Source organism: Chiloscyllium plagiosum, unplaced genomic scaffold, assembly GCF_037043375.1.
Source record: "Chiloscyllium plagiosum isolate Xiang-an unplaced genomic scaffold, Cpla_swu_hap1 HiC_scaffold_2, whole genome shotgun sequence".
In the NCBI taxonomy this organism is placed as follows: Eukaryota; Metazoa; Chordata; class Chondrichthyes; order Orectolobiformes; family Hemiscylliidae; genus Chiloscyllium; species Chiloscyllium plagiosum.
Genome location: NW_028270140.1, coordinates 149255919 through 149280415, shown reverse-complemented (window position 1 = coordinate 149280415; position 24497 = coordinate 149255919). Strand labels below are relative to the sequence as shown.

The 24497-nt window shown below is 40.9% G+C and overlaps 1 protein-coding gene and 1 long non-coding RNA gene across 5 annotated transcripts in view; one reads left to right on the top strand and one right to left on the bottom strand.

Annotated features, from left to right (window-relative positions):
- cfap99 (cilia and flagella associated protein 99) overlaps positions 1-24497 on the top strand; it is a 145641-nt gene that overhangs the window by 2512 nt on the left and 118632 nt on the right. The gene's annotated exons all lie outside the window — the stretch shown is intronic.
- LOC122556885 (uncharacterized) overlaps positions 571-24497 on the bottom strand; it is a 110305-nt gene continuing 86378 nt past the window's right edge. For both annotated transcript variants that reach the window (XR_015751382.1, XR_006313683.2), the window contains exon 4: positions 571-3562. This is a non-coding gene — a long non-coding RNA (uncharacterized LOC122556885). The remainder of the gene's footprint in view (positions 3563-24497) is intronic.

The window sequence follows — 24497 nt, the reverse complement described above, 5'->3', positions numbered from 1 at the left end:
AAACTGAAAATTGCTGCAAAATATGCTGTCAGCCCAATCTCAATTGAAGTTTTGGGCTTGCTGCAGTATTTTAAACTATTCTTAATAAATTTGAATTAAATTCTCGACTTTATTTATGTAAACATATGTATTAAGTGCAGGTCAGTTCAAATAATTAACCACCTTGGATGTCTCACGCTTATAATTAAGCAAAATCTTCCTTTCTGCATTCTCAAGTTTAGACAGGATAAAAGATCAATCAAAGGTAATGTATTTAATCAGAATTTCAATTAAAACACGCAACTGGCAAATCTTTGTACAGCAACCAACTTAACCATTACATGTTAATTTGAAACAGTATAGAATAAATCACAGGAAAAGTGAGGACTGCAGATGCTGGAGATCACAGTTAAAGAGTGTGCTGCTGGAAAAGCTCAGCCAGTCAGGCAGCATCTGAGGAGCAGGAGAATCGACTTTTCATGCATATACCCTTCATCAGGAATGAGGCTCATTCTTGATGAAGGGCTTACGCCTGAAATGCCAATTCTCTTGCTCCTCAGATACTGCCTGACCGGCTGTGCTTTTCCAGCACCACACTCTTCGACTATAGAATAAATTACAGGTAATGACTAAGAGCAACAATGAATATAGTTATCCAAAGCACAGGGGAGATCACAACACAGAACCAGGAATGGCAAAAGCCTTGAATAGATATTTTGTATCAGTTTTCACAGATGACACAGTTTAAGAGCATTCCAATAATTCTGAATAATCAAGTTACTAAAGGGATGTAGGAAATAATCACAATAACTATAACTAGCGAAAAGTAAACAAAGAAAGTAAGAGCAGGAATGGGCCATTCAGCTCTTCAAGTCTGTTCTGACATTCAATATGATCATGGCTGACCCTGTATCTCAATGCCATGTTCTCACTTTCTCCTCACACCCCTAAGTGCCTTTAAAATGTAAAAATATATCTATCTCTTTCTTTAGTACATTCAGAGCTTGGCCTCCACAGCCTCCTGCGGGAGGGAATTTCACAGATTCATACCCTTTGAGTGAAGACATTTCTCCTTATCTTAACCCTAAATGGTCCAACCTGTATCCTGAGACTACAAGCTCTGGTTCAAGACTGCCCATCCCAAGAAGACATTCTCCCTGCATTTAGTTTGTCTAGCTCTGTTAGAATTTTATACATTTCAATCAGATTCTCCCTCATCTTTCTAAACTCTAATTAATACAGGCTCATTCAAACCAATCTCGAGAACACATGTGCCCGCCCTGGTATCAGCCTGAGTGAACCTTCAGTACTCTCTCTAGACAAATATATGCTTTCTTAAGTTGAGAGACCAACATTGCACACAAGACTCCAGGTTTGGCATCCAGGGCCTAAATAACTTCAGTGAGACATCCCAACTTTGGAACTCAACTCCTCTTGCAATGAATGCCAATCTAATTACTTGGGTACTAAACTGTTGACTCTATTTAACTTGTGTACAAGGACATCCAAATCTCTTTCAATATCCATATGTCTCAATATAGACCATTTAAATAATCCTGTTTTCTGTTTTTCCGCACTGAGATGTATAACTTCACATTTAACCATGCTTTACGGCATTTGCCATGCATGCGCCCATTCTCTCAACTTGTCTTTTTTTATTCATCCATGGGATGGGTGTCATTGACCAAGCCAGCATTTATAGCCCATTCCTAATTGCCCAGGGCACAGCTAAGTGTCAAAAAGAGTCGCATGCAGACCAGACCAGGTAAGGATGACAGTTTCCTTTCCCTGAAGACATTAGTGAAACAGATGTGTTTTTCTGACAATTGGCAATTAATTTCAGATGTTATTTTTAATTGAATTCAAATTCCACCATCTGACATGGTGGGATTTGAACCCTGGTCCCCAGAACATTACTTGGATCTCTCAAATAATAGTCTTGTGATAATGCCACTAAGCCATCACCTCTCCTGCCTAAAGTGATCATAAAGTCTGCTTGCATCCACCTCACAATTACAATCCTGTACAATGTTCTGTCCTCAGAAAAATTGGAAATATCGCATTTGGTTCCCTAATCCAGGTCATGTATATATATTGTGATTAGCTGGGGCCCAAGCAGTGATCATTATGGGACACAACTCGTCACTCTACCTGTCAATCAGAAAAAGACCTATTTATTCACACTATTTCCTGTCTGTAAACCAATTCTCTATCCCATATGTTTTAACTTTGCATATTGACCTCTAATTAGGGACCTATAAAAATTTCTGAAAATCCAAATAAACAACCACTGTTTCTCCCCTGTGTATTCTTCAAGTTACAACCTCAGAAAACTCCAGCAGATTTGACTCTTATAAATCTTTCACGCTGGCTTTGTCCATTCGCATTAATGTTTTCCAAATGGTTTGTTATCGTAACTTTTATAAATGACTTGATCATTTTCACCACTATAAATGTTAGATTAACTGGTATGTAATTCTATGTTTGTCCTCTCCCTCCCTTATTAAATATTCATATTTGCCATTCTGCTCTTGAGTCAATAGAATTTTAAGAGATGACAAACAATGCATTGAATATTTCCAGGATCACTTCTTTTACTACTCTAGGATGTCGATTATCCAGTGATTTGTCTGCTTTTAATCCTATTAATTCCTCTGGCACCATTTTCTTATCAATTCTGATTTCCTTCAATGCCGCCCTTTCATGGGACCCTTGGTTTCCTAATATCTCTGGGACTTTATTTGTGTCCCCTTTTGTGAAGACAGAGCCAAAGTAAATGTTTGATTCCTCCACCACTTTTTCTTCCATAGTAATTACCCCAGCTATTGACCTATAAGAGATCTACATTTGTCTTTACTAATCTTTTCTCTTCACATATTTTTTGATTCCACCATCAGGTGGAGTTTGCACATTCTCCCCATGATATTTATAGAAACTTTTGCAATCAGTTTCGATGTTCCCTACACACTCTCACATTCTATTTATTTCCCTATCTGTTAAAAATGTTTGACTTTTTTTGTCAATTCTAAAATGCTCCCAGTCCTCAGCACAGATGGACCTGGGAGTCCTTGTGTGTGAATCATAAAAAGCTAGCGCCAAGTTCAGCAGATTAGGGCAATTAGTTTTCGTAGAGTATATAAATAGGAATGTTTTGCTCGAAGTGTACAAGGCACTAGTCAGATCACAGCTGGAATACTATGAACTATTTGGATCCCCTATGCAAGGAAATATATACTGACATTGGAGGCAGTCCGAAGAAGGCCCACTAGGTTGATGATTCCGGATATGAAGAGATTTTCTTTTGATGAGAAATTGAGTTGGTTGGGCTTGTCATCATTGGAGTGTAGAAGAATGAGAAGACACCTTATTTAAACATTAAAAGTTCTTCAGGTACTTGACAGGATACATGATGAAAGGTGTGTGGACAAGTCCAGGACCAGAGGGCAAATCTGTGCCAACCTCAGAGTAAAGGTCCCCTCATAACACAGATACAAAGAGGATTTTTTTTCTCTTGAGTCATGAATCTATGAAACTATTTTCCACAGAGGCACTGTCACAGCTGAGTCATCAAGTGTATTCAAGGCTGAAATAGACAGATTTAAGGTCAGTAAGGGAATCCAGGGTTATGGGGAAAGACAGGAAAGTAAGTTCAGGAATATCAGATTAACCATGATCTCATTTAATGTCAGAGCTGACTTGATGGTCTGAATGGTCCACTTCTGAGTTAAAGAGTGTGGTGCTGGAAAAGCACAGCCGGTCAGGCAGCATCTGAGGAGCAGGAGAATTGACGTTTTGGGCATAAGTCCTTCATCAGGAGAGTCAGTAGTGTGCAAACTCCACCTGACAGTGAAATCTATACATATGTGAAGAGAAATGTCGATTCTCCTGCTCTTCGGATGCTGCCAGACCAGCTGTGCTTTTCCAGCACTACACTCTTCAACTCTGATCTCCAACATTTGCGGTCCTCACTTTCTCCTGCTCTACTCCTGCTCCTACATGTTATGGTCTTCAAACATCTGGGTTTCTAAAATGTACTCTTTCATATATCAACTAATGGTTTAGGCAGAGCCACTATTACATTCAGATGGTAGGTATAGACAAAGATGAGAATTACTTTATGCTTGCTTCAGAATTTTAAATTTCCATCAAATTCTTTACAAAATGAATTTACAGCAGGTGTTTATGTTTTAAACTTGCTCTTTTCTCATGCTGCAACATCAAATAAGATCCATTAATCAGTTTTCCAGAATCAATGCATCGTTGCAAATAATCTCAACCTCTCCATCTCATTAGATTAGATTAAATTAAATTAGATTAGATTTTATTGTCACATGTATGCTAGCACAGGGATAGAGGAGTACAGTGAAAAATGTACAATGTCTCCATTCCTGGCACCATCTTAGGTGCGAAGGTACCTAGGTACAAAATCTTAGGTGCAGAGTAAAAAGTAAAGAAACAAAGTTAAAAGTTAAACATTACAGTCCTTCTTGTGCTCAACACTTTCATCACTCTCTGAGTGAAGTTTTTCCTGAATTTCCTGCTGAAGTAATTTATGATTGTCTGATATTTATGACTTTTAGTTTTAGACATTTCCAGAAGTGGAAAGATATTCTTCATGTCTATCCTACTATATATAATATGAAAGACCTTTCAGCTATCTCTTTTCCCAGAGAACAGAGCTCCATATTTTCTCCCTCCTTTGATCAATGTAATTAGTTCCACATTAACCGTGCCAAAATTTCTCCAGAATATCTACATCCTACTTAGAGCACTGTGCATGTTTCCATAATAAGTGTGGTCTAACCAAATTTCAATACAAGTACAATTTTACTTTAAAGAATCTTACACAGAATGATGTGGCTTAGTACATTTGCTTAATTCTATTTTTGGATTAATGTATAGATGTTTACAGTGCTTAATTTTATACGTGTTTTGAATAATGTGAGTAATAAATCTTGAGAAACGTTTTTTGAGAGGTAACACAACTAAATGCCATCGCACAACAAAATAATATTTTCTTTCCACAGCATTTAGCAATGATCAGTTTCAAGCTGCTTTAATATTCTATCATAAATGCAAAATATTGAGAATGCTGGAAATCTGATATAAAAACAGAAGATGTTGGAAATACTCAGCAAGTCTGGTAGCATGTGGTACCAGAGGAAAACAGAATAATGTTTCAAATCTGTCCCCTCTCATACCAATTTTAATTATGGGACAGAGTACTGTAGTTCGAATTAGAATTAGAAAATCGCAGTAGAGGATTCAAATAGTGCAAGTTGAAAGATCATCATTCAAGCATCCAATAGATGATGTTTGGATTAAAATGACTACAGCACATTCTTTATTTCATAGGAACAATGAAATTGAAAAGGGATAACTTTATTCATTTGGTGCAGGACTGCTAACATTTTCTATGGGTATCCTATCAAAAATTATTAAATCACGTAAGTTACAATAATTACAAAGCTTGTCAACCACTTGGATTTGAAAGTAATAACATGTTCCATTTTAATTTGATGTGACAGTGTTGAAGGTGAACACCACTGCATCCACTAGTGATTGAACATCTGCTATTCTCTGTGTGGAATGGTCCGGTTTGAGTCAGTTGTTGCACCTGCTCTGTGGTTTGCTGTTTTCTCCATTTCTGCTCAGGTTGCAGAGGTGTTTTCTTTTCTGCTTCAAAGTAGAAGGAAACTAGCAGATATGGCAGTGCAACTGCCTCCCAGTCATCAATGCAGTTATTGAAACTATTCAGTCAAAAACAAAATATTCATGTTTCCCAATTATTGCAATAGCCCACCTTTGTCTCATTCCTGAATTAATTTCTCAGAAGGATGTGAGGGCTTTGGTGGGAATTCAAAAAATGTTTATAAAAATAGTTCCAAGAGTGAGAAACTTCAATCAAATAGATGGATCGATGAAGCTCAGACTGTTTGTCTTAGAGAGAAGAAGATTTGGAAGAAATGTGAACATAAGAAATAGGAACAGCAATTTATACAGGTTGTGAATCCTGATCCACCTTGCAATACAATCATGGCTGATCTTGGACTTCAGCTCCATCTACACTCTTGATGTCAAGAGCTGTCAAACTGACCTTACTCCTGGACTTTAGCTCTTTTATTTATGCTTGAACCAAGGCTGTAATGAAATCAGCAGCTGAATGCCCCTAGTGAAATCCAAACTGAGTGTCAGTGAGCAGTTTGCTGTTGAGCAGGTGCTGATTGATAGAAATGTTGACTATATTGACAACCAGGTAAAAACAATGACTGCAGATGCTGGAAACCAGATTTTCGATTAGTGGTGCTGGAAGAGCACAGCATTTCAGGCAGCATCTGAGGAGCAGTAAAATCGACGCTTCAGGCAAAAGCCCTTCATCCACCTGATGAAGGAGCAGTGCTCCGAAAGCTAGTGCTTCCCAATAAACCTGTTGGACTATAATCTGGTGTTGTGTGATTTTTAACTTTGTACACCCCAGTGGAACACTGGCACCTCCAAATCATGACGATATTTTCCTTCACTTTCCTGATTAAGAGCAGACCTATGGGCGGGTATTGACTGGATTGGATTGGTGCTGCTTTCTGTGTACAGGACATAGCTGGACAATGTTTCACATTGTGGGGTAGATGCCAGTGTTCAAGTGTGTGAGTAATAGGGTAGATATTCCAGTAATGTTCTATCTTGTGTGGTATCTTAAAACTGCTCCCTTGTTTTTAATTCCACAGCCCTAACCCTAACAATCCCCTTTATCGTCTTGAACATTTCAATTGGATCACCTCTCATTCTTGAAACTTTATTGCTGGAACAGCACAGCAGGTCAGGCAGCATCCAGGGAACAGGAGATTTGACGTTTCGGGCACAGGCCCTTCCTGAGGAAGGGCCTGTGCCCGAAACGTCGAATCTCCTGTTCCCTGGATGCTGCCTGACCTGCTGTGCTGTTCCAGCAATAAAGTTTCAACTTTGATCTCCAGCATCTGCAGTCCTCACTTTCTCCTCACCTCTCATTCTTGTAAACTTCAGACAATATAGACCAAATTAACTCTACCTGTCTTCAAAGGACAACCCTCTCACTCCAGGAACCAATGTTCACTGTACTGCCTCCAATAAAACTATATATTTCCTTAAGTATGAAGACCAAAATTGCATACAATGTTCCCGGTGTTGACTCACCAAAGGTAAAAGCACATTTGCTGCAGCACTTCTCTATTCTTTGACTCCAATCCCCTTGTAATTAGGACAAACATGCTATTTACTTTGCTAATTACTTGCAGTACCTGCTTGCTAACTTTCTGAGATCATTGTATGACTTGAGCGAGTTCTCTTTGATCAGCAACATTTATAGCTTACGCAACTGTTTATGAAAATGTTCTGCATGTCTATCCTTACGGTTAAAATGAATAACCTGACAGTACCCTCATTCTACAACACCTGCCAACTTGTTACCTACTCACCTCACCTTTTATACGTCTTCACATTTTTTTGGTGTCCTCCTCACAATATACATTCCAAACTAGTTTTGTATGATCTTAGTATGATCTAGCTATCCCTTTGTCTAATTCTTTAATATAGATTGTAAATAGCTGAAGCCTCAGCACTGATGTTTTGCAGCATTCCACTTATCACAGTCTTCCACATAAAAATGCCTCATTTCTCCCTTTTCTCTGCTTTTTGTCCATAAACATATGACCAGACAAACAAGGAGCAGGAGCACCATTCAGTGCTTTGGGCCTGCTAAGCCATTCAGTAAGACCATAGCTGATCTCATTGTGACCTCTAATCCTCTTCCCATTTATGCTTGATAAACTTTAACTCCCTTGCTTGACAAGAATCTGTCCTGTCAAGATGCCTCAGGAACTTAATTAATTAATAATTGTTTGAATTAATTCAACTCTTTCTCTTCTCAACTCCATTGGATAAAAGCCTAGCCTATCCATTCTATCCTTGTAAGACAATAAGACGTAGGAGCAGAATTAGGCCATTCTGTCCAGCGAATCTGCCCCACCATCCAGTAACGACTGATATGTTTCTCAACCCCATTTTCCTGCCTTCTCCCTATAACTTGTGATCCCTTTACTGATTAAGAACCTATCTATCTGTCTTAAATACACCCAATGACTTGGCCTCCACAGTCTTCTGTGGCAATGAGTTCCACAGATTCACCATCCTGTGGTGGAAGAAATTCTTCCTCATCCCAGTTCTAAAAGGTTGCCCCTTCACTCTGAGGCTGTGCCCTTGGATCCTAGGCTCTATTATAATGGAAACATTTTCTCCACATCGACTCTATCCAGTGTCAGTAGTCTGTAAGTTTCAATGAGATCGCCCTCTCTCATCCTTCTAAGCTCCATCAAGTACAGACGCAGAGTCCTCAACTGCTTCTCATATGATAAGCCCTTCATCCCCAGGATCATTCTTGTAAACCTCCTCTGAATCCCCTCCAAGGCCAGCACATCTTTCTTTAAATATAGGGTCCAAAACTGCTCACAATATTCCAAATGCAATCTGACCAGAACTTCATCAAGCCTCAGTGGTGCATCCCTGCTTCTCTAGATATTGATTTGGAGATGCCAGTGTTGGACTGGGGTGTACAAAGTTAAAAATTACACAACACCAGGTTATAGTCCAACGGCTAGTATGCTTCCAATTAAACCTGTTGGACTATAACCTGGTGTTGTGTGATTTTTAACTTTCTAGATATTAGTCTGGTAAATCCTCTCTGAATTGCTTCCAATTCATTTACATCCTTCTTTAAGTGTGCTCAGTACTTCAAACCTCTATCTATCCTAACATAACACTCAACTTATGAATCCTTACCTTGTGTGTTCATACTTTTTTTGTGGTGAATGAGTTTGGAAATCAAGATATAGGACAACAATTGTTGCCCCATCATCCACCCAACTAGGTACATCTTCAAAAAGCTCTAAAAGTTAGGCAAACGGTTTCCTTTTGTAAAGTCATGTTAACTTGTTCTTAGGCATGTGATGGTTTTTTAATGTTAACATTTCTTTATTAATAGATCCCAGCACATTCCAGGCTAACTTGCCTGTAGTTTGATGTTTTCTCTCTCTCTCTCGCTCTCTCCTTTATTCAATAGTAGTGATGTATTTGTTGACTTCCAATCTGATGGCACTATTCCAGAATTTAAGGAATTTGGGGAAATCATAGTCAGCACATCCACTATATCAATATCCCTCTCTTTTCAAATCCTAGAGTAAAGGCCATCACATGCTGAGAGTTTGTCTAATTTTAGTCCCTTGCCATTCTCCAGTACTTCTCCTCAGCTGATATTAATTGCCTTAATTACCTTCCTTTGATAAACTCCTCGGCTACCCTCTGTTTCTGGTATATAACTTGTAACACTGAGCTGTGAAGACAGACACAAAACTTTTGTTCCATCTCTGCATTTTTTTCATTCCCCTAAAGAATTTCTCCTGTGTATGTATGTCATAGACGTTTCAAAATCACAATGTCTGGACAAAGTAGATAGAGAAGTTGTTCTCATTAGCTGAATGTTCAACTATAGGATAATGATTTCAGATGCTTTGCTAAAGAACCAAAGAAGACAGAGTCATAGAATTTTAGCAGCTTGGATAGAGGCCCTTCGGCCCATGATTTCTGTGACAGTTATCAAGAATCTATCTGCTTTAAGTCCCTTTTTCTAGCTTGTCTGTAGCCTTGTATGCAATGGTATTTTTAGTGATCATCTAAATACTTCTTGAATGTTGTAACTGTTCCCACTTCTATAGTGAATGAATTCAAGAAACCCACCACACTGAGTGAGAAAAACTGTTCCTGAAGTCCCCTCTAAATCTCCTGCCCTTTTACCTTATATCTATTATATCCTAGTCATCGATCTGTCCAATAAAGGGAATAATTTCTTCCTATTTAACCTGTCTTAGTCTCTCATGATTTTGTACACCTCAGTCAGAAACCTCTGAACCTTCTCTGTTCTATGGAAAACAGCTCCAGCCTATCTAGTCTCTCTTCATAGCTGAATCGTTTCAGGTCGGGCAACATTCTGGCGAATGTCCTCTGAACCCGTTCTCCAGCAACCACATCCTTCATATGATGTGGCAAGCAGAACTGCACACAGCTGTTGCCTAACTAACATGATACAGTTTCATCATAATCTCTCTGCTCCTGCACAAAAGAACATCAGGACTAGAACCAGGTATACCTCCTCCAACCAACCCCACCATTCAGTACAATCGTGGCTGATCTCAACTCCACTTTCCTGCCCACTCTCCATAACTCTTCAACCAATTATTAATTAACCATCAGTTTATTTCCTCCTTAAATTTACTTAATGTCCTGGCATCTATTGGGGTGATGGATTCCACAGATTCTTGAACTTTTAAGAGATGTAATTTCTCCTCATCTCTGTTTTAAATCTCTCACACCTCATTCTAAAATTATAACCTCTCATTCTGCATTACCCACAAAGTATTCTATTTAATGCCTCGACTAATAAAAGATATGTATCCTTTTCTGTCATTCCTGCTGCTTTCAGGCACCTGTGAATGTGCACACCAAAGTTCCACTGATGTTCTGTTCCTCCTATGGTCCTACCATTTTTGTGTACTCCCTTGCCTTGTTAGTCTTTCCAAAATGCATCATGTCATGCTCTTGAGGATTAAATTTTATTTGTCATTGCTTTGCCCATCTAACCAGCCCATCTATGTTATATCGTAGTCAAAGGATTTCTCTTTGCTATTTACTCACCACCAATTTTCATGTCATTTGCAAACATACTGATGAAACCTCCTATATTCATGTCTAAAGCATTAATGTACACCAAAAATAACAAGGGACACAGTACCAAATCCTGTGGAATACCACTGGACACAGGCTACCAGTCACAAAAACAGCTTCTACCACTACCCTCTGCATCCTGCCACGAAGCCAATTTTGAATCCAATACCTGAATTGCTGTAGATCCCATGGGCTCTTTCTTTCTTGATCAGTCTCCTATGTGTGACATGTCAAAAGCCAAAGACATATCCAAGTCCATAAAGTCTATATCCCTGGATGACCATCATCCACACATCTAGTCACCTCTAAGAAAATTCAATCAAATCTGTGAGGTATGATCTCTCCATAACAAAGCCAGGCTGACTACTGTTGATTAATTCTTGCCTCACCAATTTTTTTTTAATCAAAGGTTACAACCTTTGAGGTCCTGCTTTTCAATTTGCTACCTAGCTCCCTAAGTTCTTGTTGCAGGACCTCGCCACTCTTTCTGCGTTGGTCATTGGTACCAATGCAAACTGCGACCTTTTAATGTCATAGAGTCATAGAGATGTACAGCATGGAAGCAGACCTTTCGGACCAACCCATCCATGCCAACCAGATGTCCCAATCTAGTCCCACCTGCCGGCACCCGGCCCATATCCCTCCTAACCCTTCCTATTCATATACACATCCAAATGCCTTTTAAATGTTGCAATTGTACCAGCCTCCACCACTTCCTCTGGCAGCTCATTCCATACACATACCACCTTCTGCATGAAACAGTTGCCTCTTAGGTCTCTTATATCTTTCCCCTCTCATCCTAAACCTATGCCCTCTAGTTCTGGACTCCCTGACCCCAGGGAAAAGACTTTTTCTATTTACTCTATCCATGCCCCTCATGATTTTTGTAAACCTTTATAAGGTCACCCCTCAACCTCCGACACTCCAGGGAAAACAGCCCCATCCTGTTCAGCCTCTCCCTGTAGCTCAGATCCTTCAACCCTGGCAACATCCTTGTAAACCTTTTCTGAACCCTTTCAAGTTTCACAATATCTTTCTGATAGGAAGGAGACCAGAATTGCTCACAATATTCAAACAGCCTAACCAATGTCCTGTACAGTTGCAACATGACCTCCCAACTCCTGTACTCAATACTCTGACCAATAAATGACAGCATACCAAACACCTTCTTCACTATCCTATCTCCCTGTGACTCCACTTTCAAGGAGCTATGAACCTGCACTCCAAGGTCTCTTTGTACAGCAACACTCCCTAGGACCTTACCCTTAAGTGTATAAGTCCTGCTAAGATTTGCTTTCCCAAAATGCAGCACCTCGCACTTATCTGAATTAAACTCCATCTGCCACTTCTCAGCCTATTGGCCAATCTGGTGAAGATCCTGTTGTAATCTGAGGAAACCTTATTCGCTGTCCACTACACCTCCAATTTCGGTGTCATCTGCAAATTTAATAACTGTACCTCTTATGCTCACATCCAAATCATTTATGTAAATGACAAAAAGTAGTGGACCCAGCACTGATCTTTGTGGCACTCCACTGGTCACAGGCCTCCAGTCTGAAAAACAACCCTCCACCACCACCCTCTATCTTCTACCTTTGAGCCAGTTCTGTATCCAAATGGCTAGTTCTCCCTGTAGTCCGTGAGATCTAACCTTGCTAACCAGTCTCCCATGGGGAACCTTGTTGAACACCTTACTGAAGTCCATATAGATCACATTTACCGCTCTGCCCTCATCAATCCTCATTGTTACTTCTTAAAAAAACTCAATCAAGTTTGTGAGACATGATTTCCCACGCACAAAGCCATGTTGACTATCCCTAATCAGTCCTTGCCTTTTCAAATACATGTACTTCCCTTCCCCTTCAGAATGCCCTTCAGCCATTCTGGGACATCCTTGACCCTCGCCCCAAAGAGGCAACACATCATCTTGAAATCATAACTGCACCAGCAAATGTGCTTGTCTATATCCCTCACTATTAGGTTTGCTACCACTGTAGGTCTTGTTCTATTTCTGCACCCATCTTGCACAGCTCAGCTTTAACTTCACGACTCAGAGGAATGGCCACTCTTACAGTCTTCCAACACAAAAATGCTCTTCTTGAGTGGGATGCACTCTGGGGCTTTCTTGACTGCCTTCCGATATCCTTGCTTCTGACTGATGGTCACCCATTTCTTCCCTGACTGTACTTCTTCAAGCTGCAAGGGACCATATCTGAAAACATGCTATCCAAATAACTCTCAGTTGGGGAATACCTTCACAGTCCAAAATATTCAGCTTCCAATCTTCAGATAAGCATTCTCCAATGTGGACTTCGAGATACGCAACAATGCAAAGTCACTGAGCAGAGGTTGATAGCTAAGTTTTGTACCCATGAGGATGGACTCAACCGTGATCTTGGGTTTCATGTCACACAACAGGTAACCCTACCACACTCACACTGTCTTGCACATTTACACAGAACCTCTTCCAGACACGCTCACAGTGTCATATACACACATGCACTGACACGCTCATACTCTCTGAAATGCACACACAGTCTTTTTCTCTCATACACATGCACACACACACACTCTCTCTCCCTTTCTCTTTCTCTCACACAGGCACACACATATGCACACTCTCTTGCACAGTTCCACACACTCTCTCTCTCTTTCACACGCAAACACATATATGCACACTCTCTTGCACCATCTCTCTCTCTCTCTCTCGCTCTCTCTCTCACACACACACACACTCTTTCTCACATAAACACAGGCATGGACACAGATGCACACACCTTCCCTCTCACACCCACTTTCTCTCTGTCTCTGTCCACACTTACAGGGGTGGAATTATTTCATTCAAAATTCTTTTCTGTCAAAAAAATAAAATTGTACCTCAGCTTAAAAACATAGACAGATTCAAAGCAGGACTTCACACCTAAAGTGCATTGTCTAACCTGGGATATCACCTCTTGTACTTTGTTAAACCTTTAATTATCTCGGGACAAAGTCTTGAAAGGAATCTGGATTTTGCATTTTAATCAGCAGTCTACCTCCTAACTGATTAAAGGATTCAATAAGGATAGCTAGTTTTCAAGTTGTTAACTTTTTCTTAGAAATATGGTGTCTTACACATCCCTATCATACCACACCTGAGGAAGGAGCAGAGCTTTGCAAGCTTGCAATTTCAAATAAACCTGTTGGACTATAACCTGGTGTCATTTGATTTTTGACCTTGTCCACTCCAGTCCAACCCTGGCATCTCCACGTCATTTAACTCTCAACACAACACATACACTGCTCTGCCTCCAGCTGATGGTCTAACTCCAAACCTCACACAAGCTCATGAAACCTGCAAATGTGATCATCCAAACTGCCAGCTACATCTGAGATTTCTCATGTACTGCAGGCTGTGGAACACACAGGACTGAGCTCTTCTGCCATACCTTTAGTTAAAACAGCCCCACCCTTCAATTGAAGACAAGTAGAAAATTAAATAGATTTCCTTTATAAAGAAAAAGACTAGAACTCTTGACTTTCCTTAATACAGTTTTAAAGTGGACAAAGGGGGACATGGTGGCTCTGGGTTCGATTCTAGCTTCGGGCAATTGTCTGTGTGGAGTTTGCGCATTCTCTCTGTGTCTGCGTGGGTTTCCTCCGGGTGCTCCAGTTTCCTTCCACTGTCCAAAGATGTGTAGGTTAGGTAGATTGGCCATGCAAAATTGCCCATAGTGTTCTGGGACGTGTAGATTAGGTGCATTAGTCAGGGGGAATTGGTCTGGGTGGGTTACTCTTCGGAGGGTCGGTGTGGCCTTGTTGGGCCAAAGGACTTGTTGCCACACTGTAGGGATTCTACGAATTTACCAACTACCTGCTAATCAACTCATCACTTTGTGCTCATGTAACTTTCATCAGCCTTTTCGACTTCTGGCAGGGTTCCATTTGGGGTCGAACTGCTGCTCCAACTGAGCTCTCTGGGAACAAAGTTTTTTTATGCCACAAGCAGTTAGGCTGTGGAGATCACTGCCCAAGAGCCGGCAAAGGCAGATTCAGTTGAGGACGAGAAGCAATACTAACTGAGTTCTTGCAGGTAGCTCCTAGAGACGTGACAAGTTGAATTACCTCCTTCCACTCTATTAGTATTCTATGATTTTGATTGCCAGATTCTGTCAGTTAGCACAAGTTAGCTTGTGTTGGTACAGGTCTTTGCTGTTCCACATTACCTGATAAACCACCACTTTAATTCACTCCAGTACTCTATTGCATACTTTGGAAATCAATTGAGAATGTAATTTGCGAATGAATACAGGGTCCTAATAAAAACATGTTTTATGACTCTATTCCAGTTTACTGCCATGTTTAACACAAATTGCCAAATTGGATTACTGTCCTATATTCTGTATCTGAAACTGCTCAAAACGTATTTTAAAGATCCTCCAGCTGTGTATTCAGTGAATCATTTTAAATAGGCTGTACATTTAACAGTTAAGTAAGCTAAAATGAGAACATTGCAAGCTGGTCATTTAGAGTCATAGAGATGTACAGCATGGAAACAGACCCTTCGGCCCAACCCGTCCATGCCGACCAGATATCCCAACACAATCTAGTCCCACCTGCCAGCACCCGGCCCATATCCCTCCAAACTCTTCCTATTCATATACACATCCAAATGCCTCTTAAATGTTGCAATTGTACCAGCCTCCACCACATCCTCTGGCAGCTCATTCCATACACATACCACCCTCTGCGTGAAAAAGTTGCCCCTTAGGTCTCTTTTATATCTTCCCTCCTCACCCTAAACCTATGCCCTCTAGTTCTGGACTCCCCGACCCCAGGGAAAAGACTTTGTCTATTTATCCTATCCACACCCCTCATAATTTTGTCAACCTCTATAAGGTCACCCCTCAGCCTCCGGCGCTCCAGGGAAAACAGCCCCTGCCTGTTCAGCCTCTCCTGTAGCTCAGATCCTCCAACCCTGGCAAAACCCTTGTAAATCTTTCCTGAACCCTTTCAAGTTTCACAACATCTTTCCGATAGGAAGGAGACCAGAATTGCATGCAATATTCCAACAGTGGCCTAACCAATGTCCTGTACAGCCGCAACATGACCTCCAACTCCTGTACTCAATACTCTGACCAATAAAGGAAAGCATACCAAACGCCGCCTTCACTATCCTATCTACCTGCGACTCCACTTTCAAGGAGCTATGAACCTGCACTCCAAGGTCTCTTTGTTTAGCAACTTTCCCGAGGACGTTACCATTAAGTGTACAAGTCCTGCTAAGATTTGCTTATCTGAAGATTTGCTTTCTGAGGTAACCCTCTTCGCTGTCCACTACACCTCCAATTTTGGTGTCATCTGCAAACTTACTAACTGTACCTCTTATGCTCGCATCCAAATCATTTATGTAAATGACAAAAAGTAGAGGGCCCAACACCGATCCTTGTTGGACTCCACTGGTCACAGGTCTCCAGTCTGAAAAACAACCCTCCACCACCACCTTCTACCTTTGAGCCTGTTCTGTATCCAAATGGCTAGTTCTCCCTGTAGTCCGTGAGATCTAACCTTGCTAACCAGTCTCCCATGGGGAACCTTGTCGAACGCCTTACTGAAGTCCATATAGATCACGTCTACTCTCTGCCGTCATCAATCTTCTTTCTTACTTCTTCAGAAAACTCAATCAAGTTTGTGAGAGATGATTTCCCAACACAAAGCCATGTTGACTATCCCGAATTAGTCCTTGCCTTTCCAAGTACATGTACATCCTGTCCCTTAGGATTCCCTCCAACACCTTGCCCACCACCGAGGTCAGGCTCACAGATCTATAGTTCCCTGGCTTGTCATTACCGCCCTTCTTAAACAGTGGCATCACGTTTGCCAATCTCTAGTCTTCCGGCATCTCACCTGTGACTATCGATGATACAAATATCTCAGCAAGAGGCCCAGCAATCACTTCTCTAGCTTCCCACAGAGTTCTCGGGTACACCTGATCAGGTCCTGGGGATTTATCCACTTTTAATCGTTTCAAGACATCCAGCACTTCCTCCTCTGTAATATGGACATTTTGCAAGATGTCACCATCTATTTCCCGACAGTCTATATCTTCCATATCCTTTTCCACAGTAAATACTGATGCAAAATATTCATTTAGTATCCCCCCCATTTTCTGTGGCTCCACATAAAGACTGCCTTGCTGATCTTTGAGGGGCCCTATTCTCTCCTTAGTTACCCTTTTGTCCTTAGTATATTTGTAAAAACCCTTTGGATTCTCCTTAATTCTATTTGCCAAAGCTATCTCATGTCCCCGTTTTGCCCTCCTGATTTCCCTCGTAAGAATACTCCTACTTTCTTTGTATTCTTCTAAGGATTCACTCGATTTATCCTGTCTATACCTGACATATGCTTCCTTCTTTTTCTTAACCAAACCCTCAATTTCTTTAGTCATCCAGCATTCCCTATACCTACCAGCCTTCCCTTTCACCCTGACAGGAATATACTTTCTCTGGATTTTTGTTATCTTATTTCTGAAGGCTTCCCATTTTCCAGCCATCCCTTTACCTGCAAACATCTGCCTCCAATCAGCTTTCGAAAGTTTTTGCCTAATACTGTCAAAGATGCCCTATCCCCAATTTAGAACTTCAACTTTTAGATCTGGCCTATCCTTTCCCATCACTATTTTAAAACGAATAGAATTATGGTCGCTGGCCCCAAAGTGCTTCCCCACTGACACCTCAGTCACCTGCTCTGCCTTATTTCCCAAGAGTAGGTCAAGTTTTGCACCTTCTCTAGTAGGTACATCCACATACTGAATCAGAAAATTGTCTTATACACACTTAAGAAACTCCTCTCCATCTACACCTTTAACACTATGACAGTCCCAGTCTATGTTTGGAAAGTTAAAATCCCCTACCATAACCACCCTATCATTCTTACAGATAGCTGAGATCTCCTTACAAGTTTGTTTCTCAATTTCCCTCTGACTATTGGGGGGTCTATAATACAATTCCAATAAGGTGATCATCACTTTCTTATTTCTCAGTTCCACCCAAATAACTTCCCTGGATGTATTTCCGGGAATATCCTCCCTCAGCACAGCTGTATTACTATCCTTTATCAAAAATGCCACTCCCCTCCTCTCTTGCCTGCCTTTCTATCCTTCCTGTAGCATTTGTATCATGACGTACAGCTAAAATCCCAATTCAAACTCAATCATTATTCAGCCAGAAGATTTCTTGGCAAAACAGTTATGCCTGGAGTGTGCCGTAATTATAATGCTATATTCCCACTAGTGGCATTGCAGAATAAATTAGAATAAATCACCTGAGAGAAAATGGATTGTACTTCTATCACTTGCCAGCTATAATAAATGGGTAACTTAGTTGTTATGGAGCAGCTTTGGCACTCATGTTTATAGAGGAAACTAGAGATCATTATTTCATCTCATGCAAGACACACATAAGATGTAGAAGTGAATGCAATCAGGAAGGCTATAAATGTTTTAGAGCTCAGTGTTGTGTGTCCTGCTTCAACTATTTAACACTGTACAAAACCAAAATGAATTAACGTGGTTCTCAGGGTTGCATTACTTTTATTTGACATGAGTGGTGCGCAACCAAGACAGTAGACAATGGTACATTGGCCATTTATGTATTGATCAAAGTACAATGGGATCTTGATCAGATTGGCCAATGAGCTGAGGAGTAGCAGATGGAGTTTAATTTAGATAAATGCGAGGTGCTGCATTTTGGAAAAGCAGATCAGAGCAGGACTTGTACGCTTAATGATGAAGTCCTAGGGAGTGTTGCTGAACAGAGACACCTTGGAGTGCAGGTTCATAGCTCTTTGAAAATAGAGTCGCAGCTAGATAGGATCATGAACAAGACATTTGGTATGCTTTCCTTTTAATGGTCAGAGAATTGAGTATTGGAGTTGGGAGGTTATGTTGCAGTTGTACAGGACATTGGTTATGCCACTTTTGAAATATTGCATGCAATTCTGGTCTTCTTCCTATCGGAAGGATGTTGTGAAACTTGAAAGGGTTTAGAAAAAATTTACAAGCATGTTGCCAGGGTTGGAGGATTTGAGCTACAGGGAGAGGCTGAAAAGGCTGGGGCTGTTTTCCCTAGAGTGTCAGCGGCTGAGGTTATAGAGGTTTATAAAATCATGAGGGGCATGGATATAATAAACAGAGGAAGTCTTTTCCCTGGGGTGGGGGAGTCCAGAACTAGAGAGCATAAGTTCAGGGTGAGAGGGGAAAGATATAAAAGGGACCTGAGGGCAACTTTTTCACGCAGAGGGTGGTGTGTGTTTAGAATGAGCTGTCAGAGGAAGTGGTAGAGACTTTGCAATTACAGCATTTAAAAAGCATCTGGATGGGTATACGAATAGGAAGGGATTAGAGGGATCTGGACCAAGTGTTGGCAAATGGGACTAGATTAGTTTAGGATATCTGATCAGCTTGGACGAGGTGGACAGAAGGGTCTGTTTCCGTGCTGTACATCTCTATGACTCCATGACTCTATGATTGTGATTCAACCTTTAAATCTCCCCACCACCTAACCTCTTCAGGAAACCATAGGGATATAAAAGATCCATGGAACTGACGGAATTTGTCAATTTTAAAATTTTAACTTAAAAGGACTAGGATCCAAATAAACTCTGAACTCTCCTTATGTCTTTGACACTAATCCCTTGCCAGCCTGTCATTTAAGAACAATAACAAAGAGTTTAGATTTAGATTACTTACAGTGTGGAAACAGGCCCTTCGGCCCAACAAGTCCACACCGACCCGCCGAAGCGTAACCCACCCAGACCCATTCTCCTACATTTACCCCTTCACCTAACACTACGGGCAATTTAGCATGGCCAATTCACCTAACCCCTGCACATTTTTTGGATTGTGGGAGGAAACCGGAGCACCCGGAGGGAGGGCAGGTCTGAAGACCTCCTCGTGGGTCTGCTCCTGGGCCTGGCCAAACTGGCCATCAACAGGTCCAGGCAGCGGGCCGTGGAGGGGGTCGTTAGGGCCGACTGCCTGCCCCTCCCTCCATAACAATGGATATATTCCTTAATGACCATTCCAGGAACCTGGGCTAATGATTGGCAGACATGAATTCAAGTTGCATTTTATTTTCTTTTTTTTTCCTCTTTTTTTTTAAATTTAACCCCCACACTACCACCTAAGTGAGGTAGTGCTTATTTTATCCCCAGCACCCATGGTGAGTGTGTGTGTGCAGGTGTGAGACACAGTGAAAGACACAAAGTGCACGAATCTTTATTCAATTTCCACCACCAGGAAGATAGGAAAACACCCGGGTGGCCAGTGACAAACACTGCCCTTCACATCAAAGGACAGTGCTGTGTGATCAAAACAGTGAGGGGGAGGGTAGGGACTAAATCAAAATAGAGTTGGAGAGAGAAATGATGCACTCCACTCCCTGCGGCGCCCACCTCTCCCTGAACAACTCCAGGGTGTTGGTCGACACCGTGTGCTCCTTCTCCAAGGACACCCGGGCTCTAACGTAACCGCGGAAGAGGGGCAGGCAGTCGGCCCTAACGACCCCCTCCACGGCCCGCTGCCTGGACCTGTTGATGGCCAGTTTGGCCAGGCCCAGGAGCAGACCCACGAGGAGGTCTTCAGACCTGCCCTCCCTCCTCCGTACCGGGTGCCCAAAGATCAGGAGCGTGGGACTGAAGTGCAGCCAAAAACAGAGGAGAAGGTTTTTAAGGAAATCAAAAAGGGAGTGCAAACGCCCACACCCAATATATACGTGGTCCACGGACTCCACAGCGCCACAGAACAAGCAGTTGGGCTGGGAGTCCGTGAACCACCACAATCTGCGGTTGCAGGGGACTGCTGCGTGCAGCACCTCAAGTTGCATTTTAGCAGCTTGGCAGTTTAAATTCAATTCGTTGAATAAATGTAATTAATTCGTAAAGGTGACAATTATCTGCTAGACGTTGTAAAACTCCATCTGATTCACGAAAGTTCTAATGTCAGATATTTACAATCCTTCTCTGGTCATTCATGATGCCAGATCTGCAGCAATGTGGCTGTGCTTTCAGGACCCTCACATATATTAAACATCAAGGAAAGAGATCTGTTCAGAATCCAATGCCCACAGCAGTGATTCAAGAAGGTAGCTCACCATCACCTTCTCAAGGGCCATTAGAGATTGGTGATAAATAATGTTAAAAATCTCACAACACTAGGTTATAGTCCAACAGGTTTACTTGGAAGCACCAGCTTTCAGCCTACTGCTCCTTCATCAGTTGGTTGTGGAGTGCAAGTTCATAAGACAGAATTTATAGCTATATGGCTATAAATTCTGTGTCTTGCGATCTTATTCTCCACAACCACCTGATGAAGGAAAAGCACTCCAAAAGCTAGTGCTTCCAAATAAACCTGTCGGACTATAACCTGGTGTTGTGTGATTTTTAACTTTGTACACTCCAGTCCAACACCTGCACCTTCAAATGATGAGGAATAAATGAGCCAATGATGCTCACATTCTACAAATATATTTTATGAATCTGTTGAACTAGTTTTTGAATAAAGAGATTGTTCTAAAAGCAGTTTACTTTTATCCTTGTCACAAATTTGAATATGGATGCTTTTTTTCTAAAGGTTGGTCTAAATTTGAAGTAATAATCCAAGTTCACCTTCTCAATCCATCATTCAGCTTATGTTATTTACTTAAGACTTTGTATTGGTGTATAGGAATAGTTGATGTATAGACTGTTATCTAAACACAGTACAATTTAAGATGTTCACCCCATTTTTGGTACTCAATCCATAAATAAAATCCAGTCATACAATGACCTAAATCTTGAATACCTCTGAGGATTCTGTCTATGCTGCCAAACCTAAAGTTTTGATTTCATTTAATTTAGGACTGAAATTTCTTCTTCAAACAAAGTTCACATTGCTCAAGTTCAAACTTGTGCCCAAGTTGCTCCTTTAGTTCAGCTGGCATTACAATTTCTTGAGATAGTAGGCGCCATGTGAATCCAAGATGAGTTCCCTTCTTAAATTACTCATGTTTCATAGAGTAATGAAGATGATTGGATAAGAAATTAACTAATTAAATATGTGAAGTCAATATTAGGAATCACTGTCTTCATGTCCTTGTTCCATTCAAAGATCTCCTACAAGATGCCAGTTATAATATCAGTAATCCTTCAGTTTACTGAAACACACCAACATTTCAGCAATCTTTAACAGATAGAAACATCAATGATGCACTGATACTATTTTGCTGTAAGACCAAAAGATATAGAAGCAGAAGTAGGCCATTTAGCCCATTGTGTCTGCTTTGTCAATCAATGGGATTATGCTGCTCTGATTGCCTCTCATCTTCACTTTTTCCTTTTCCTTATTAAACTAGATTCCTTTACTGGTTAAAAAAAAAGCTCTCTCAGCCTTCAATACGCCTAACACTCCAACCTCTCCAGTCCACTGTGGTAAAAGAAATTACACATTCTACAGCAAATACATGGGAACACTAACTGCAAGTTTCCCTTAAAGCCACTCACCATTCACAGTTGAAAATATATCCTGTTCCTTCAGTGTTGTTTAGTTAAAACCCTGGAACTCCCTCCTGCGTAGCATTGTGTGTGTAACTTGCTGACTGGAATGCACCACCATCTTCTCAATAGCAACCAGGAATAAATGCTGACCCAGTCAGCACATCCACATGCCACGAGTGAACAAAAATAAATTCACTATCCTCTGAGAGAAGATATTCCTCCTCAATTGTCTCAAATAGTTGAAACCTTATTCTGAGATTATGCCTTCTGGTCCCAGGCTTTCCCACAAGTCTTTGATTCAATTTAAAACAGTATGTAAATTGGCACTGTTTTACTTCCTGTATCGTTCTCCATCCCCAACTTTCCATTTTCCTCCTCTTCCTTTCCCTTTCCACACCTTATCATTTAAAGTTCCTCCTTTATCATTTCATACCCTCTTTCTACGCACTCTTGTCAACATCATCTCTTCTTTTTTGTACAACCTCTGTCAAAAGTCTGAGCTTCAACTGTATATTTTTACTTACATTTTCTTGAAGCCTCCTTGCATCCTTCTTGTAACTCACACTCCTTCCAAATTTTGTGTCATGAGTGAAATAACTCTTTGGAGACTGACATCCCATTGCCAATTACCCTTTATTCACCAATCTATAGCCTTTGAACACCAGCAATGTCTCTCACTGAATCGGGCATTCAAGATCTCAAATATCCCTGACATTCACCTTTTATGTCAGCCAAGTCTCACTGATTGGAGCTATTAATCTAGTCCAATCTGGGAACTCATATTCTATGATATCCAGCTAGCTGATCGCTTGACAATCACTACAGCTCATTATAATGACATTTGCATCACCATTCAATATAATTGTAGCTGAACATTCAACTCAGTCCCCATATTCTTTGATCTTTAGCCCTCAGAAGTATGTCTAACTTCTTCTTGAAAACACTGTTTTGGCATCATCACCTTTCTGTGGCTAGAATTTCGTAGGCTCACCGCTGTCTGGAAGGAAATATTTTGCCTCATCTCAGTCATAAATGGCCTAACTTATATCCTTAGACTGTGTCCCCAATTCTGGACTCTCTGGTATTTGGGAATAGCCTGCCTGCATTTGCTTTGACTAATTATGTTAGAATTTTATAGGTTTCTCTGAGATCCCTCTTGTTTTTCTATATTCCAGTAATCTTAGCCCTAACCGATCCAATGTCTCTTTAGTAGTCAGTTCTTCCAACCTTGGAGTCAGTCTGCTTAACCTTAGTTTCACTTCCTCCATGGCCAGAACATCCTTCTTCAGACAACTGCATACAATGCTCCATGTGTGTCTCATGAAGGTGCTGTACAACTACAGCAAAGCATCCTTGCTCCGACACTTGACTCCTCTTCCTGTGAAGACTAACATACCATTTGCCACCTTCACTGCCTGCTGAACGTGCATGTTTACTTCTGGCAACTGGTGTAAAAAGACACCCAGATCTCCCTGTTTCCCAATCTACTACCATTCAGATAATGATCTGCCTTCCTGTTTTAGCTAGCAAAGTGGACCACCTTACCTTTATCCATGTTATAGCGAATCTGTCATGCATTTGTCCACTTACTCAACTTTACATTGTTTGTTTCTTAACAACCAACCAATTGTCTATCCATGACTATATACGACCCCAGTCACATGTACTTTAATTTTCAATGGTCATTCTTAAATGGACTCTATCGAAGGCCATCTGAAAGTCCAAGTGAACCACGTCCACTGGCTACCCCTCATCAACTCTATTAGTTACATCCTTGAAAAATTCTGGTGAATTTATCAAGCATTTTCATAAATCTATGCTGACTCTATCTGATCCTGTCACTGTTTCCCTGCTAATCAATCAATAGTTTGCTGTTTTCTCTCTATCTTATTTTTTAAATAATAGGATTACATTAGCTACCCTTCAATCCATAGGCACGGTTTCAGAGTTTGTACAATCTTGAATGACGACCAGCAATGCATCCAATATTTCTGGGGCTTTTACCAAAACTGATTCTTAAATTATCAGTCCCTGGGGATTTAAGACCTTTAATCCCATCAACTACCCCAACACCATTTTCCTACTAATACTGAATTCCTTCAGTTCCAACCTCTCATTAGACCATGTATTTTCCAACATTTTTGGGACTACATTCATGCCCTTCTTTGTGAAATTTTGCAAGGTGACAACTAATGCATCCAATATTTCCAAAACCACTACATCCCTTAGTATTCTGATATGTAGGCAATGATGATTTG